This window comes from Mobula hypostoma, chromosome 10, assembly GCF_963921235.1.
Source record: "Mobula hypostoma chromosome 10, sMobHyp1.1, whole genome shotgun sequence".
NCBI classification, from domain to species: Eukaryota; Metazoa; Chordata; class Chondrichthyes; order Myliobatiformes; family Myliobatidae; genus Mobula; species Mobula hypostoma.
The window spans coordinates 110,266,580-110,282,091 of NC_086106.1; the positions used below are offsets into that span (position 1 = coordinate 110,266,580).

Sequence of the window (15,512 nt, forward strand, 5' to 3'; positions counted from 1 at the left end):
GCCCTGAGTTTCGGGAGCAGCAGCACAGCGCTGGAAACAATGGCACGGGGCTGCATCTGATGTCCAACTGGAGGGAAGGGAAGTCAGTGTGGCACATCCCTCCGCAGGACACGGGGACAGGCACTTCAGCAGCAGTGACCACCCCCTTTCCCCCATCCCCTAATCCCAACAAGCGTCTACCTTCCCTCCCCACCAGAGCCAACGTTAGAACCAAAAAAAAACGAGGGCAATGGATTAAACTGTATCGTTGAAAAAAGATTTACAAATTGTTACTCCCTCTTCGCTATTATCCCTCTCTCTTTATTCCGTATCTTGGCGCCGTGCAGAGGGAAAGATGTAAGAAAAGGAGGAGGGTGTCTGTGTGTGTGAAAGGAAAAGGGGGTGAGGTTTGGGAAAAACCTTGGCTGCATCCGAGAGAGAGGCGCGACACCTGCACTGGGAAAAGCAGGCGAGGAAGCAGAGAATTGTGGAGCTTGGATAGTGCCACGGGCCTTGCCCTCTTGACAGACCAACCCCCTCCATACCCCTCCCGCCCTCCCCTCACTGTGCACCCTGCCAGTGGCAATGCTGCATTCGGATCTACAGGTATGGCAGCTCTCTTCTATCTAGCTCTCAGCGGTTCCTGTGTTTAAACAGCACCCCCCCCCCAGTCTTCCCTCCCCCACTCATTCCCTCCCGTTCCTCTCCTTTTCCCCTTTCCTGTCCCCTTTAACATTGAAGCAATCTTTGTTAAAGCGAGTGGGATCAGAAGGTGTACTTCGTCCAGGCCTGCGAATGAGTGTGTAAAGATGCCAATTGTAGCATTCTGGCTGTTTGAAAACCGCATGAAGGGTGCTTTGCCTGCACGTTAAAATGCAGCAGATATCCCTGTCGAAAAGCTCCCCGTTTATGAGCGATTAATTTGCAACTGCAGCATGTGTGTCTGTTACGTTTGCATTAGTTGTGTAGTGGATGGCCTATAGTAGACAGGAATGGGGTGATAAAAAGGGGGAAATATTGGACCATATTCCTTAACAAATTGGTGCTGTAGTCTGTAATGGAGTTTTAATGTGAGATGTGGGAATAGTCAATAAATCTGCATATGACTGATATACTAGGCCATTAATTAATTTCAGTTTGATAAGAAAATGTTTTCTAAAATAGTGACAGCCATTCTAATTCAATTAAAAACAACCTATTGTATATTTTTGCTATCTTAATTCTATTGCTGCAGGTTGGGGGAGGGGAGACCCTAGAATGACAGGTTACTGTAGTTGCATTAAAGGTCCACAAAATTCTGTAAGTGTTCTTTTATTGTATGGCATGCAGTCATTAATTTTAAGATATAAAAAAACATTGTGGTCTGCAGTTGGAGACAAAGACCAAAAATAGTGTAGATTTAGAACAAGTACCCTTTAATTTTGCGTGGAGTCACGGCAGATATTCAGGGATTGTTTACTATATAATTCAGAAACACAGTAATTTTATCCTTAATAAATGCAAATAAGAAATACTTCTCTAGCATTGATTTTCTGCAGAGTATGGATATTGAAGTAGTACTTTCTGGGAGCACAAGGTGTTTTTTTCTGTTTGCATTCAAATTAAATCTACTGCAATTAACCATGTCTGGAATGAGAAGAAAATGTATTTTATAAAAGATTTTACTTTGAGCCTTTTACTGTATTCATTATATCTATTATGCAGTCAGCATTTGTAAGGCACACCTTAATTTTTAAACTTGTTTTTTAATGCTTCAAGGTTTCATCACTACAAATTAAGAAATAGCTGTGTATTAGACCGTGTTTTCTTGAATAAACTGGTCTAAGATTAGAATTTGATCAGATTTATTTCATGTGTGTTTAGTAATGTTCTTTGGATAATTATTAAAATATGGATGTAATAGAGTGCCTGAATTTAATTAAAAATTTGATTGCATTTGACTAAAATACCTGTTGAAGATTACAAGTTGTATCAAGTGCTTTGAATGGAAGATAAAGAACAGTGTGGTCCAGTGGTTATAGCAATGGCAGGAATGTTTGTGGGGGTGGGGAAGGGAGCAAGCCCCCCTCCCCCCACACTGATGTTGATTTAATGTGTAATGTATTGAAATGGCTTGTATATTTGAAAGGTGTCAGATGCAAATTCCTGTGCATGTTTCTGCATCAACACCTTGCATGAGTTTTATTTTGAATTCTATTTGTACAATATATCTGCATCATGGAAAGCTGTTTGAAGTTTATTCTGCTTTTAACATTTGCTTAAAGCAGTTCTTTATTTGTGGCTTATTTCGTGATGTGGCCCCTTGGGAAGCCATAGAACCCTGGGGTTTGAAATGTGCTGGTGTTGTTGAACTCTGCAGTGGGAAGCCAGAACATATGAGTTTAGAGGAAGGAAGACCAGGCACTAGAATGTGGGATGAAGTGTAAATCTGCTGTGTTGCATTCAGTGTTAATTTTATTCTGCATCAAGCAATTGTAAATCGGCAATGGTGTAATGTTGAAGTGTCTGGGAATGAGACACTTGCTATCATTTTATTGTGGAGCTCGCTTAAGGTTTTTTTTTGTGGAATTTTGACATGAAGGTATTTAATGAAGAAGGGCATGTGTTCACTTTCCTTCCCCTCCACCTCGATCTCTTCTGATATATTGATTCTTTCCCTGAAATTTCCATGAGTTACTGGTGCTCCCTGCCTCACTGATGAAGTGGCCATTCTTCAAGTGGTACATTGTCAAGGATACTGTCAGACCTTTTAGCTGCAGAAGGCTTCAATTAGCAATCAGTGGTAATCCACTGAATCAATAGCTCTGTCCAGTGCTGAGTGCGTTTCATTGCTTGCAGGATCTTGCACCGGCGATGGGCCATACTTCGACAATGGGAAATTCAAAACCTGCCCAATTTGCCCTCTGCTGGCAGTCACAAATCTCGGGTCTAATAAGTGTATCCCTTCTCCCTTTCAGCTGTTATCTTTATTATCACTCTTTTGCATTAATTCTTTACTTTGCAAATTATAGCAACTTTGTCTTTGCATTGTGTAGCAACAAATGTTACATTATATAAGTTCAGGGAGTTAGGTGCTAAGTTAAAGGAGAGGACTTCCAGAGGTTTGATCTCAGGATTGCTATCTGTGCCAGGTGCGAGTGAGGCCTGAAATAAGGTCACACAGTTTACAGGTGGCAAGGAGATGGTGCACAAGAGAAGGCTTCAGATTTTTGTATCATTGGGCTCTCTTCCAGGGAAGGTGGGACCTGTACAAAAAGGATGGTTTGCACCTGAACTGAAAGAGGACTGATACCCAGAGGGAAGGTTTGATAGAGCTGCATGGGGTGGGGAGTGGTGGGGAGGGGGATTAAAACTGGAGTTGCAGGGGGAATGGGAACCAGGGCGCCAGAACAGGTGGTGGAATGCTTGTGGAGAAAGATGTTGTTAAGCCGACGTACAAAGTCAGGAATCAAGGGGTTAAGCATGGTGGGGCTAATGCCCTGAGCTGCAAACATTTCAATGCAAGGAGTATTGTAGGAAAGGCAGATGAGCTTAGGGTATGGATCGGTATGTGGAATTATGACATTGTAGCCAATAGTGAGACTTGGTTACAGGAGGAGCAGGACTGGCAGCTCAGTGTTCCAAGGTTCAGTTGTTTTAGACATGATAGAGCCAGAGGGATTAAAGGAGCACATTTGCAGAGAGATCACAGACTGCTGCAAGAAGTATAACGTTGTGAAAGTACGTAATTTTAACTTTCCACACTATTGACTGGGATTCCCATACTGAAAAACAGCTGGGTGAGAAAGGGTTTGTGAAATGTGTTCGGGAAAGTTTTCTTAATCAGTGCGTAGAAGTCCCAACTAGAGTGAGTGTGATACTAGATCTCCTGTTAGGGAATGAGACAAGGCAGGTGACAAAAGTTTGTGTAGGGGAGCACTGCATCTCGTGTTCATAATGCAATTAGTTTCAAGGTAATCATGGAAAAGGGTGGGTCTGGTCCTTGGGTTGAGATTCTAAATTGGAGAAACTCCAGGTTGTTTTCTGGCAAAGGTGTACTTGGTAAGTGGGAAGCCTTCAAAAGAGAAATTTTGAGAGTGCAGAGTTTGTATGTTTATATGTTCCTGTCGGAATAAAAGGCAGGGAGGACCTTGGTTTTCAGGAGATATTGAGTCTCTGGTTTTTTTTAAAAAAAAGGTGTATAGCATGTATAGGCAGGTAGGAGTGAATAAGGTATTTGTGCAGCATGAGAACACCCAAGAAGGAAATCGGAAAGGCTAAAAGAAGGTGGAGGTTGCTCTAGCAGGCAAGGTGAAAGGGAATCCTAATGGCTTCTACAAATATATTAAGAGCAGAAGGTTAGCAAGGGACAAAATTGGTCCTCTGGAAGATCAGAGTGGTAATCTATGGGTGGAGTTGAAAGAAATAGGAGACATCTTAAATGGATATTTTGTATCTGTATTTAGTCGGGAGATTGACATAGAATCTATACAAGTGAGGCAAAGCAGCAGATACCAATTACAGAGGAGGTGGTATTTGCTGTCTTGTGGCAAATTAGGGTAAATAATGTTGCGTATTTAATATTTCAACTGAATTGAAGCTGTCTGAGCATTGTCAGTTCAGTGATGGGCTTAATGATGCACTGAGAAATCATTTAGTTTGTGGAATCTTGCAGAAAGCATTCGAAAATGGCTCCTAACTGAAGCACAATTTACATTTAAAAGAGCAGTTGAAATCGTTGTATGAATGGAAACAGCAGACAGGCACAATTGAGTTGCAGTCATGAATGAAAGTGAGCTTGAACAAAAATTGCAATGTTTACACAGAAATTGGCTTGGCTGAACAAATTGTTACCATTGTGGCAGGGGCTTATATACCCCAAACAAATGCAGAATTAAAGGCAAAACTTCAGAATCAGGTTTATAATTGGCATATGTCATGAAATTTGTTAACTTGGTGGCAGCAGTACATGCAATACATGATAATATAGAAAAAGTAAATCAATTACATTAAGTATATATGTATATTAAATAGTTAAATTAAAACTAGTGCAAAAACAGAAATAATATTAGAAGTGAGAGTGTTCATGAGTTCAATACCCATTTAGAAATTGGACAGCAGAGGGGAAGAAGCTCTTCCTGAATCATTGAGTGTGTGCATTCAGACTTCTGTACCTCCTATCTGATGGTAGCAAGGAGAAAATGTCGCCTCCTGAGTGATGGGGGTCTTTAATAATGGACGCCACCTTTCTGAGGCACTGCTCCTTGAAGTTGTCTCGGATACTACGGAGACTAGTATCCAAGATGGAGCTGACTAATTTTGCAACTTTTTGTAGCTTCTTTTGATCCCGTGCAGTAGCCCCTGCAAACCAGACAGTGATGCAGCCAGTCAGAATGCTCTCCGTGGTACATCTGTAGAAGTTTTCGAGTGTTTTAGGTGACAAACTGAATCTCCTCAAACTCCTAATGAGATCTAGCTAGCCTCTGTCTTGCTTTTTTATAGCTGCATCACAATATTGGGACCAGGTTAGATCCTCAGAGATCTTGACACACAGAAACTTGAAATTACTCACTCTCTCCACTTCTGATCCCTCTGAGGATTGGTTTGTGTTCCCTCATCTTAGCCTTCCTGAAGTCCACAATCTTACTGATATTGAGTGCAAGGTTGTTCCCATCTCCATCTGAGATTCTACCAGCAATGATTGTATCACCAGCATGTCTATAGATGGTATTTGAGCTATACCTAGCCGCAGAGTCATGGGTCTAGAGCAGAGGGCTAAGCACGTATCCCCGAAGTACACCAGTGTTGATTCCATGCAGATTGTGGTCTTCAGGGTGGAAAGTCGAGAATCCAATTGCAGTAGGCGGTACAGAGGCCCAGGTTCTCTAGCTTATCGATCAGCACTGTGGGAATGATGGTGTTAAATGCTGAGCTATAGTCAACGAACAGCATCCTGGCATAAGTGTTTGTACTGTCCGGGTGAAGACGTATTGAGATTGTGTCTGCTGTAGACCTATTCAGGCAATAGGGAAATTGCAGTGGGTCCAGGTCCTTGCTGAGGCAGGAATTGATTCTGGCCATGACCAACCTCTCAAAGCATTTCATCACTGTAGATGTTAGTGCTACTGGATGATTGTCATTTGGCAGCTCACACTACTCTCCTTGGGCACTAGTATAACTGTTGCACTTTTGAAGCAAGTGGGAACTTCGGACCGTGGCAGTAAGAGGTTGAAAATGTCCGTGAATACACCTGCCAGTTGGTTGCCACAAATTTTCAAAGCCTTACCAGGTATTCCAACTTGCAAAAAGTGCAACTAATTAGGACACATGCAAAGAACATGCCAGGCAGACAAAATACATGGACTGCAAATGAAAGAGATAAAGATTAAAAAGTCAAGTTACAGTTTCAAAAAGAGCACAAATCTGCATGCTGTTGATGAAAAATCTGATAATGATGAGAGTGACACAGGACTGGATAACCTTAAGATTTACAATATGTAAACTAACAATAGACAAGCAATATGGCTTACAGCAGAAGTGAATGGCATATTAATTAAAATGGAATTGGACACTGGCTTGGCTGTTTCAATCATTCCACAAAACTAGTTTGAATGACATTTCCAAGATACAAAACAGAAACCTGCAGGTATCCAACAAAAAACTTGTACTGGAGAAAACATAACTCCTGTGGGAATGTCATTCGTAACAGTGAAATGCAACAACCAGCAAGCCTCATTGAGCTTGTATGTGGTAAAAACAGGTGGGCCAGCATTGTGTGGTCATGATTGGCTAAGACAACCACAGCTTGATCAGAGATCCATTCACCATTTGCATTTCATATCCCCTGGAATAGAGTCAACTGAAAATGAATTAAGAAAGGTACTGGTTGATGTCACATCTTGTCTCTCTGCTGTATACTATGAACCATTGCCCAACCGAAGGCAGACAAATGTTAGTGGAAAATCTCTGTGCCTTTGGTTGGAAAGTGTGTTGGACCAAGGATGGACCAAGCTCCTGAAAGGAATCGTGAAAGTGATGAAAGCAGTGGTCTGACAACAACAGTTTTTGCCAGCAACTTACCTGAGAAAACTTCTGATATATTAATCATTTCACAATAAGCTGTTTGTTGCCTGGTTTTAAGCAGGAAGAGGGTTCAAGGAGCTTCAGGAAAGTTGCAAGTATTCGGCTTTTGTGAGTATAAAGAACTGGAATCTACTCTGCGGCCATTAAGGTTATTGCATGAACCTCAAGTGGGAGACAAAAGTTGCTGCTTGTAAAAGTAGATGCAGAGATCAAAGCCCAGCTGGATGAACGGAAGGCCAAAAAGAGAGCAGTCGATGGAGATAAAAAACAGAGGATTTGTCAGATGATGTTGTTGATGAGGGAACAAGAGGAGACATTAGATCGTCAAGGGAGCAATAAAAGTGAACTAAATACACCTTCCCAAGATCAAGGTGCACAAACTAGAAGAAGAAAAAGGAAGGAGAAAAAAGGTGTCCAAAGCTGTCAGAACCACTTCCAGCAGTTGCAGAGTCAACTCCTACAATCACTACAGAGGAGGCCCCAGAATCTGAATTTTTTCACAGCCATGTCTCACTTGCTAAGCAGAGTAGCGTTAGATAGATAGATAGACATACTTTATTGATCCGGAGGGAAATTGGGTTTTGTTACAGTTGCACCAACCAAGAATAGAGTATAAATATAGCAATATAAAACCATAAATAACTAAATAATAATATGTAAATTATGCCAGATGGAAATAAGTCCAGGACCAGCCAATTGGCTCAGGGTGTCTGACCCTCCAAGGGAGGAGTTGTAAAGTTTGATGGCCACAGGCAGGAATGACTTCCTATGACACTCAGTGTTGCATCTCAGTGAAATGAGTCTCTGGCTGAATGTACTCCTGTGCCCAACCAGTCCATTATGTAGTGGATAGCAGACATTGTCCAAGGTGGCATGCAACTTGGACAGCATCCTCTTTTCAGACACCACAGTCAGAGAGTCCAATTCCATCCCCACAGCATCACTGGCCTGACGAATGAGTTTGTTGATTCTGTTGGTGTCTGCTACCCTCAGCCTGCTGCCCCAGCACACAACAGCAAACATGATAGCACAGGCCACCACAGACTCGTAGAACATCCTCAGCATCGTCCGACAGATGTTAAAGGACCTCAGTCTCCTCAGGAAATAAAGACGGCTCTGACCCTTTTTGTAGACAGCCTCAGTATTCTTTGACCAGTCCAGTTTATTGTCAATTCGTATCCCCAGGTATTTGTAATCCTCCACCATGTCCACACTGACTCCCTGGATGGAAACAGGGGTCACCGTTGCCTTAGCCCTCCTCAGGTCCACTACCAGCTCCTTAGTTTTTTTCACAGTAAGCTGCAGATAATTCTGCTCACACCATGTGACAAAGTTTCCCACCGTAGCCCTGTACTCAGCCTCATCTCCCTTGCTGATGCATCCAACTATGGCAGAGTCATCAGAAAACTTCTGAAGATGGCGACGAAAGACGTTATCCCACAAGAGTAAGAAATCCTTCACAACAATTAAACCTTTAGGCCTAAATGGGACAATTGAAAATTTATTCTGTTGTGGATGTCTTTTTAGTAGTCATATATACATGGTATGCTGTGTATATAGTTAAGATGCATTATATACATCAATGCCAGTGAGGGTAGAAACAGAATGATTTGGCAGATAAATGCGTGGCTGAGAAGCTGGTACAGGGGACAGGGCTTCAGCTTCTTGGATCGTTGTGATCTCTTCTGGGGGTAGGTATGACCTGTACAAAAATGAGGGGTTACACCAATATTCTTGTGGGCAGGTTTGTTATAGCTGTTGGGGAAGGTTTAAACTAAGTTGGCAGGGGTATGGGAACTGGAATGGAGGCACTCGGGATAGGACGGATGGTTAAAAAAGCAAAAATAGCGTGCAATCAGACTGTCTGGAAAGACAGACAGATGATAGGACGAAATTGCAGCCAGCAGGGTGAGTATCAGTGCATTAGAGTGGCAGAATCAACAAGGATAGCAAATGGAGTACACAGTGTTATATCTCAAGGGCCGGAGTATAAGAAATAAGGTGGATAATCATGTTGCACTATTTCAGATTTTCATGTATGATGTGCCATCACTGAATTGTGGCTGAAGGATGGTTGTAGTTGGGAGCTGAATGTCCAAGGTTACACATTGTATTGGAGCAATAGGAAGGTAGACAGAGGGCGTGGCATGGCTCTGCTGGTAAAGGATGGCATCAAATCAGGAGAAAGATATGACATAGGACTGGATGATGAATGCTTGTAGGCTGAGTTAAGAAACTACAAGGGTAAAAGGACCCTGATGGCAGTTATATACAGGCCTCCCAACAGCAGCTGGAATGTGAACCTCGGGTTACAATGGGAAATAGAAAAGGTGTGTCAAAAGAGCAATGTTATAATAGTCATTGGAGATTTTAACATGCAGCGTGATTGGGAAAATCAGGTTCGTAATGGATCTCAAGAGAGTGAGTTTGTTTAATGCCTACTAGATGTCTTTTTAAAGTGGTTTGTCATTGAGCCTACTAGGGGATCAGCTATACTGGATTGGGTGTTATGTAATGAACCGGAGGTGATTAGGGAGCTTAAGGTAAAAGAACCCTTACGAGGCAGTGAACACAATATGATTGAGTTGAACTTGAAATTTGATAGAGAGAAAGTGAAGTCTGATGTAGCAGTATTTCAGTGGAGTAAAGGAAATTACAGTGGAATGAGAGAGGAATTTAAAAACGCAAACAACAGGAATTCTGCAGATGCTGGAAATTCAAGTAACACACATCAAAGTTGCTGGTGAACGCAGCAGGCCAGGCAGCATCTCTAGGAAGAGGTGCAGTCGACGTTTCAGGCCGAGACCCTTCGTCAGGACTAACTGAAGGAAGAGTGAGTAAGGGATTTGAAAGTTGGAGGGGGAGGGGGAGATCCAAAATGATAGGAGAAGACAGGAGGGGGAGGGATGGAGCCGAGAGCTGGACAGGTGATAGGCAAAAGGGGATACGAGAGGATCATGGGACAGGAGGTCTGGGAAGAAAGACAAGGGGGGGGGGAACTCAGAGGATGGGCAAGGGGTATATTCAGGTTGGAGGAACAACACCTTATATTCCGTCTGGGTAGCCTCCAACCTGATGGCATGAACATCGACTTCTCTAACTTCCGCTAATGCCCCACCTCCCCCTCGTACCCCATCTGTTACTTATTTTTATACACATTCTTTCTCTCACTCTCCCTTTTCTCCCTCTGTCCCTCTGAATATAACCCTTGCCCATCCTCTGAGTCCCCCCCCCCCCCGTCTTTCTTCCTGGACCTCCTGTCCCATGATCCTCTTGTATCCCTTTTGCCTATCACCTGTCCAGCTCTTGGCTCCATCCCTGCCCCTCCTGTCTTCTCCTATCAATTTGGATCTCTCCCTCCCCCTCCAACTTTCAAATCCCTTACTTACTCTTCCTTCAGTTAGTCCTGACGAAGGATCTCGGCCTGAAACGTCGACTGCACCTCTTCCTAGAGATGCTGCCTGGCCTGCTGCGTTCACCAGCAACTTTTATGTGTGTTGCTGGAATGAGAGAGGAGTTGGCCAAAGTAAATTGGAAGGAAATGCTGGCAGGGATACCAGCAGAGCAGCAATGGCATGAGTATCTGGGGAAAAATGAAAGGTGGACTATAGATAAACTCTAAAAATGAAGATATACTCAAATGGCAAAATAGTACAATGGTGGTTGACAAGAGAAGTCAAAGCTAATGTTAAAAGCAAAAGAGAGGGCGTACAGCAAAGCAAAAATTAGTAGGAAGATAAAAGATTGGGAAGCTTTTAAAAACTACAGAGTAAAAGAATCATCAGGAGGGAAAAGATGAAATATGAAAGCAAGCTAGCCAACAATATCAAAGTGGATAGTTAAAGCTTTTTCAAGTATGTTAAAAAATAAGAGAGATGAGAGTTGATAAAGGACTACTAGAAAATGAGGCCGGAGAAATAATAATGGGGGACAAGGAGATGGAAGATTAACTAAATGAGTATTTTGCATCAGTCTTCATTGTGGAAGACATCAGCAGTGTGCCAGATGTTGGAGAATGTGAGGAAAGAGAAGTGAGTGCAGTTTCTATTACAAGGGAGAAGGTGCTCAAAAAGCTAAAAGACCTAAGGGTACATAAGTCACCCAGACCAGCTGCACTGCACCCTAGGGTTCTGAAAGAGGTTGCGGTAGAGTTTGTGGAGGCATTAGTAATGATCTTTCAAAAATCACTGGACTCTGGCATGATGCCAGAGGATTGGAAAATTGCAAATGTCACTTCACTCTTTTAAAAAAGGAGGAAGGCAACAGAAAGGAAATTATAGTCCAGTTGGCCTTTCCTTAGTGGTTGGCAAGAGGTTGATGTCAATTGTTAAGGATGAGATTATGGAATACTTGGTGGCACAGGACAAGATAGGACAAAGTCTGCATGGTTTCCTTGAGGGAAAATCTTGCCTGACGAGCCTGTTGGAATTCTTTGAGGAGACTAAAAGCATAATAGATAAAGGGGGTGCAGTGTAGGTTATGTGTTTGGACTTTCAGAAGGCCTTTGACAAGGTGCGACATATGAGGCTGCTTACTCAGTAAAGAGCCCGTGGTATTACAGGAAAGTTACTGAGCATTGGCTGATTGGTAGGAGGCAACGAGTGGGAATAAAAGTATCCTTTTCTGGTTGACTGCCAATGACTAGTGGTGTTCCTCAGGGGTTGATGTTGGTGCTGTGTTTTATGCTGTATATCAATGATTTAGATGATGAAGCTTTGTTGCCAAGTTTGCAGATGATATGAAGATTGGTGGAAGGGCAGGTAGCGTTGAGGAAACAGGCTGCGGGAGGACTTAGACAGATTAGCAGAGTGGGCAGGAAAGTAGCAAATGAAATACAATGTTGGAAAATGCATAAATGTGCAGACTGTTTTCTAAACGGGGAGAAAAGCCACCAATCTGAGATGCAAAGGGACTTGGGAGTCCTCGTGCAGAATACCCTAAAGGTTAACTTGCAGGTATAGTCAGTGGTGGGGAAGGCAAATGCAATGCTAGCATTCATTTCAAGAGCTCTTGACTACAAGAGCAGGGATGTGATGCTGAGGGTTTATAAGGCACTGGTGAGGCCTCACCTTGAGTATTGTGAACAGTTTTGGGCTCCTCATCTAAGAAAAGATGTGCTGGCATTGGAGAGGGTTCGGAGGAGATTTTCAAGGATGATTCCAGGAATGAAAGGATTATCATACGAGGAACTTTTGGCTCTAGGTTTGTTCTTGGTGGAATTTAGGAGGTTGAGGGGGGATCTTATTGAAACCTTTAGAATTTTGAAAGGCTTAGACAGAGATGTGGAAAGATGTGTTTCTCATGGTGCGAGAGTCCAGGACAAGCGGGCACAGCCTCAGGATAGAGGGGAGTCCATATAAAACAGAGTGTGGTGAATTTGTAGAATTTGTTACCACAGGCAGCTGTGGAGGCCAGGTCATTGGATGTATTTAAGGCAGAGTTTGAAAGGTTCTTGATTGGACGTGGCATCAAATCTTACGGGGAGAAGGCTGAAGAGGGGGGAGAAAAGGATCAGCCATGATTGAATGATGGAGCAGACTGGATGGGCCAAATGGCTTAATTCTGCTCCAATGTCTTATGGTCTTATATTGAGTTGAAGTTTGTAGCTAAGGAGTGTTGTGTATTTATATTTCAGTAGTATTTGAGTAAGATTTTTTTTTGTGTGTGCGTCTGGGTGTGCATGCGTCCATGCGTGTGTGTGCGATGTTGGTGGGACGATGTCTTTTTCATGCCTTTACAAGGCGCGGAGCAAGAGAGAGACTGTGTGGTGCGCCACTGCTCACACAGACATTTCGCAGTATTTTTCCCTTTATTTTACGAGGTCGAGTTGTGATCTCGACAGTCAACCCGGCACGGATAGAAAGCGTACTCGGGAACGGCCCCGACTGGATTTGAACCCGGGAACCTCCGTTCCAGGGTCCGACGCTGATCTCATTGCGCCACCAGCCGGCCCTTGAGTAAGATTTTCAATATACTGTTTGATTAAGCTTTCTTGTTCGTTAAATTCATTATGGGTTATATGTAAAATACGTGAATTGCATATATCATGATGCTACCATATGATATGTGTGCACCTTGCTTCCATGTCTTTCTTTTAATTAGTTTAATATTTTGGAGTTACAAAGCGTAACAGATAAATCCCTGGGGCCTGACAAAGTGTTCCCTCAGAACCTATGGGAGGCTAGTGCAGAAATTGCAGAGACCCTAGCAGAGATATTTAAAATATCCTTAGCCACGGCTGAGTTACTGAAGGATTAAAGTATAGCTAATGTTGTTCTGTTGTTTTAGAAAGGTCCTAAGCATAAGCCTGGAAATTATAGGCCAATGACCCTGGCATCAGTTGAGGGAAAGTTATTGGAAGGTATTCTAAGGGACTGGATATATTAGTATTTGAATAGACACAGACTGGTTAAGGATAGTCAGCATGGCTTCGTGCATGGTCGGTCATGTCTATGGAGTTTTCTGAGGAAGTTACCAGGAAAGTTGATGAAGGCGCGCATTGATTGTTGTCTATATGGACTTTAGCAAGGCCTTTGACAAGGTCTTGCATGGAAAGTTGGTCAAAGAGGTTCAGTGGCTTGACATTCAAAATGAAGTAGTAAATTGGATTGGACATTGGCTTCATGGGAGAAGCCAGAGAGTGGTAATAGATGGTTGCCTCTTTGACTGGAGGCCTGTGACTGGTGTGTGCCACAGGGATTGGTGTTGGTCCATTATTGATTATCATCCAGAATGTTGATATAAATGACAATGTGGTTAAATGGATCGGCAAATTTGTCGATGGCACCAAGAATGGTGATGTAGTGGACAGCAAGGAATACTGTCAAAGCTTGCAGTGAGATCTGGAGCAGCTGGAAAAAAAAATGGGCTGAGAAATTGGAGATCTAATTTAATGCAGACAAATGTGAGATGTTGCCCTTTGGGAGGACCAACCAGGGTAGGTTTTTCAGGTGGGTGGTAGAACAGAGGGTCTGGGAATAGAGATCCATAAATCCTTGAAAGTGGTGTCATTGTTTGATAGAAAAGAAGGTTTTTTAGCACATTGACCTTGATAAATCAATGTATTGAGTGCAGGAAATTGGATGTTATGTTGAAGTTGTATAAGACATTGGTGAGGTCTAATTTGGAGTATCATTTGCAGTTTTGGTCATCTACCTACAGGAAAGATGTAAATAAGTTTGAAAGGATGCATAGAAAATTTACAAGGATGTTGCCGGGACTTGACCTGAGTTACAGGAAAGGTTGAATGGATTAAGCTTTATTCTGTAGAAAGTAGAAGATTGAGGGCAGATTTGATAGAGGTATAAAAAATTATGAGGGGTATGGATAGGGTAAATGCAAGCAAGCTTTTTCCATTGAGGTTGGGTGTGACTACAAGTAGAGGTCATGGGTTAAGAGTGAAAGGTAGAATGTTTAAGGGAGAACTTCTTCACCCAAGGTGGTGAGTATGGAATGAGCTGCCAGCGCAGGTGGTGAATGTGGGTCAAATTTCAACATATGAGAAAAATTTCGGTAAGTGAATGGATAGATGGGGTATGGAGGGTTGTGGTTGGGGTGCAGGTCAATAGGACTAGACATATCAATGGTTTGGCTCAGATTAGATGGGTCAAAGGGCCAGTTTCTGTGCTATAGTGCTTTGTGATTCCAAGAAGGTGATAAATTTGAATCTGATTCTGGTTGTAGGGGCTGTAAAAGGTTGAGAAATGGAATAAACCTGGTATGATTTAACTTTGAAAGCAATCTTTCTTACTTTATGTGCAAGTATGTATGCAGTTCGAAGAGCAATTGTAAGTATGTACCCTTTATTATTTCTTGAGAGCATTCTTTATTGATATCTCTGTACAAGGATTGTTACTTAACACAGATTTGGAATGGAGAGTTCAAGAAGGACTGTGTGCTTCAAGTACATGGTATTATCAAGACACAGAGACCCAAAGACCTCATGAAATTCCTGCAGTTTCCGCTCACGTATCCTCTCTGATCTATGAAACTCCAGTTCCTGTGAGGGTTGACAGATGTGTGAGGGAGGCCTTTGGAGGTAGGGTGGTGATATCCAATCACCCAGCAATCAAATATATTCCATTAAAGTGTGAGTCATGTCAGACAACTGGACAGGAATTGTGTGTGAGCACACTTGTTATCTGTGTGGGAAGCTGTACACAGCTGATTGATATCTGTTGTATTAAGCCACGCTGGTTTGTACTAAGCAATTATAATCACGTTGCTCTGGGCCAATACTATATGAGCAGGTAGTATTCATTCATTTGTTCATCTTATTTAAGAACAATCTTTTCTATGTTTGGATGTAGAAATGAGAAAGGAAAATTGTCGTCTTGTCCATCTTTTAGATTATCCACTCATCCTCAGAAAACTTAGTAAAATATAGGTATCATTTATTCTGAATGTATTCGGAGTTAATATTTTGTGTTGTGGAGAGAAAGCTGGTCTGTTGGACTGTTCTTTTAAAGATC

The 15,512-nt window shown here is 42.5% G+C and overlaps 1 protein-coding gene across 1 annotated transcript in view; it reads left to right on the top strand.

Annotated features, from left to right (window-relative positions):
* The first annotated feature begins 11 nt into the window (after nt 1-11).
* The window catches only part of nexmifb (neurite extension and migration factor b), a 299,468-nt gene continuing 283,967 nt past the window's right edge, over nt 12-15,512 (top strand). The window contains exon 1 of the mRNA XM_063061034.1: nt 12-585. The gene's annotated coding sequence lies outside the window, so the exon portion shown is untranslated. The remainder of the gene's footprint in view (nt 586-15,512) is intronic.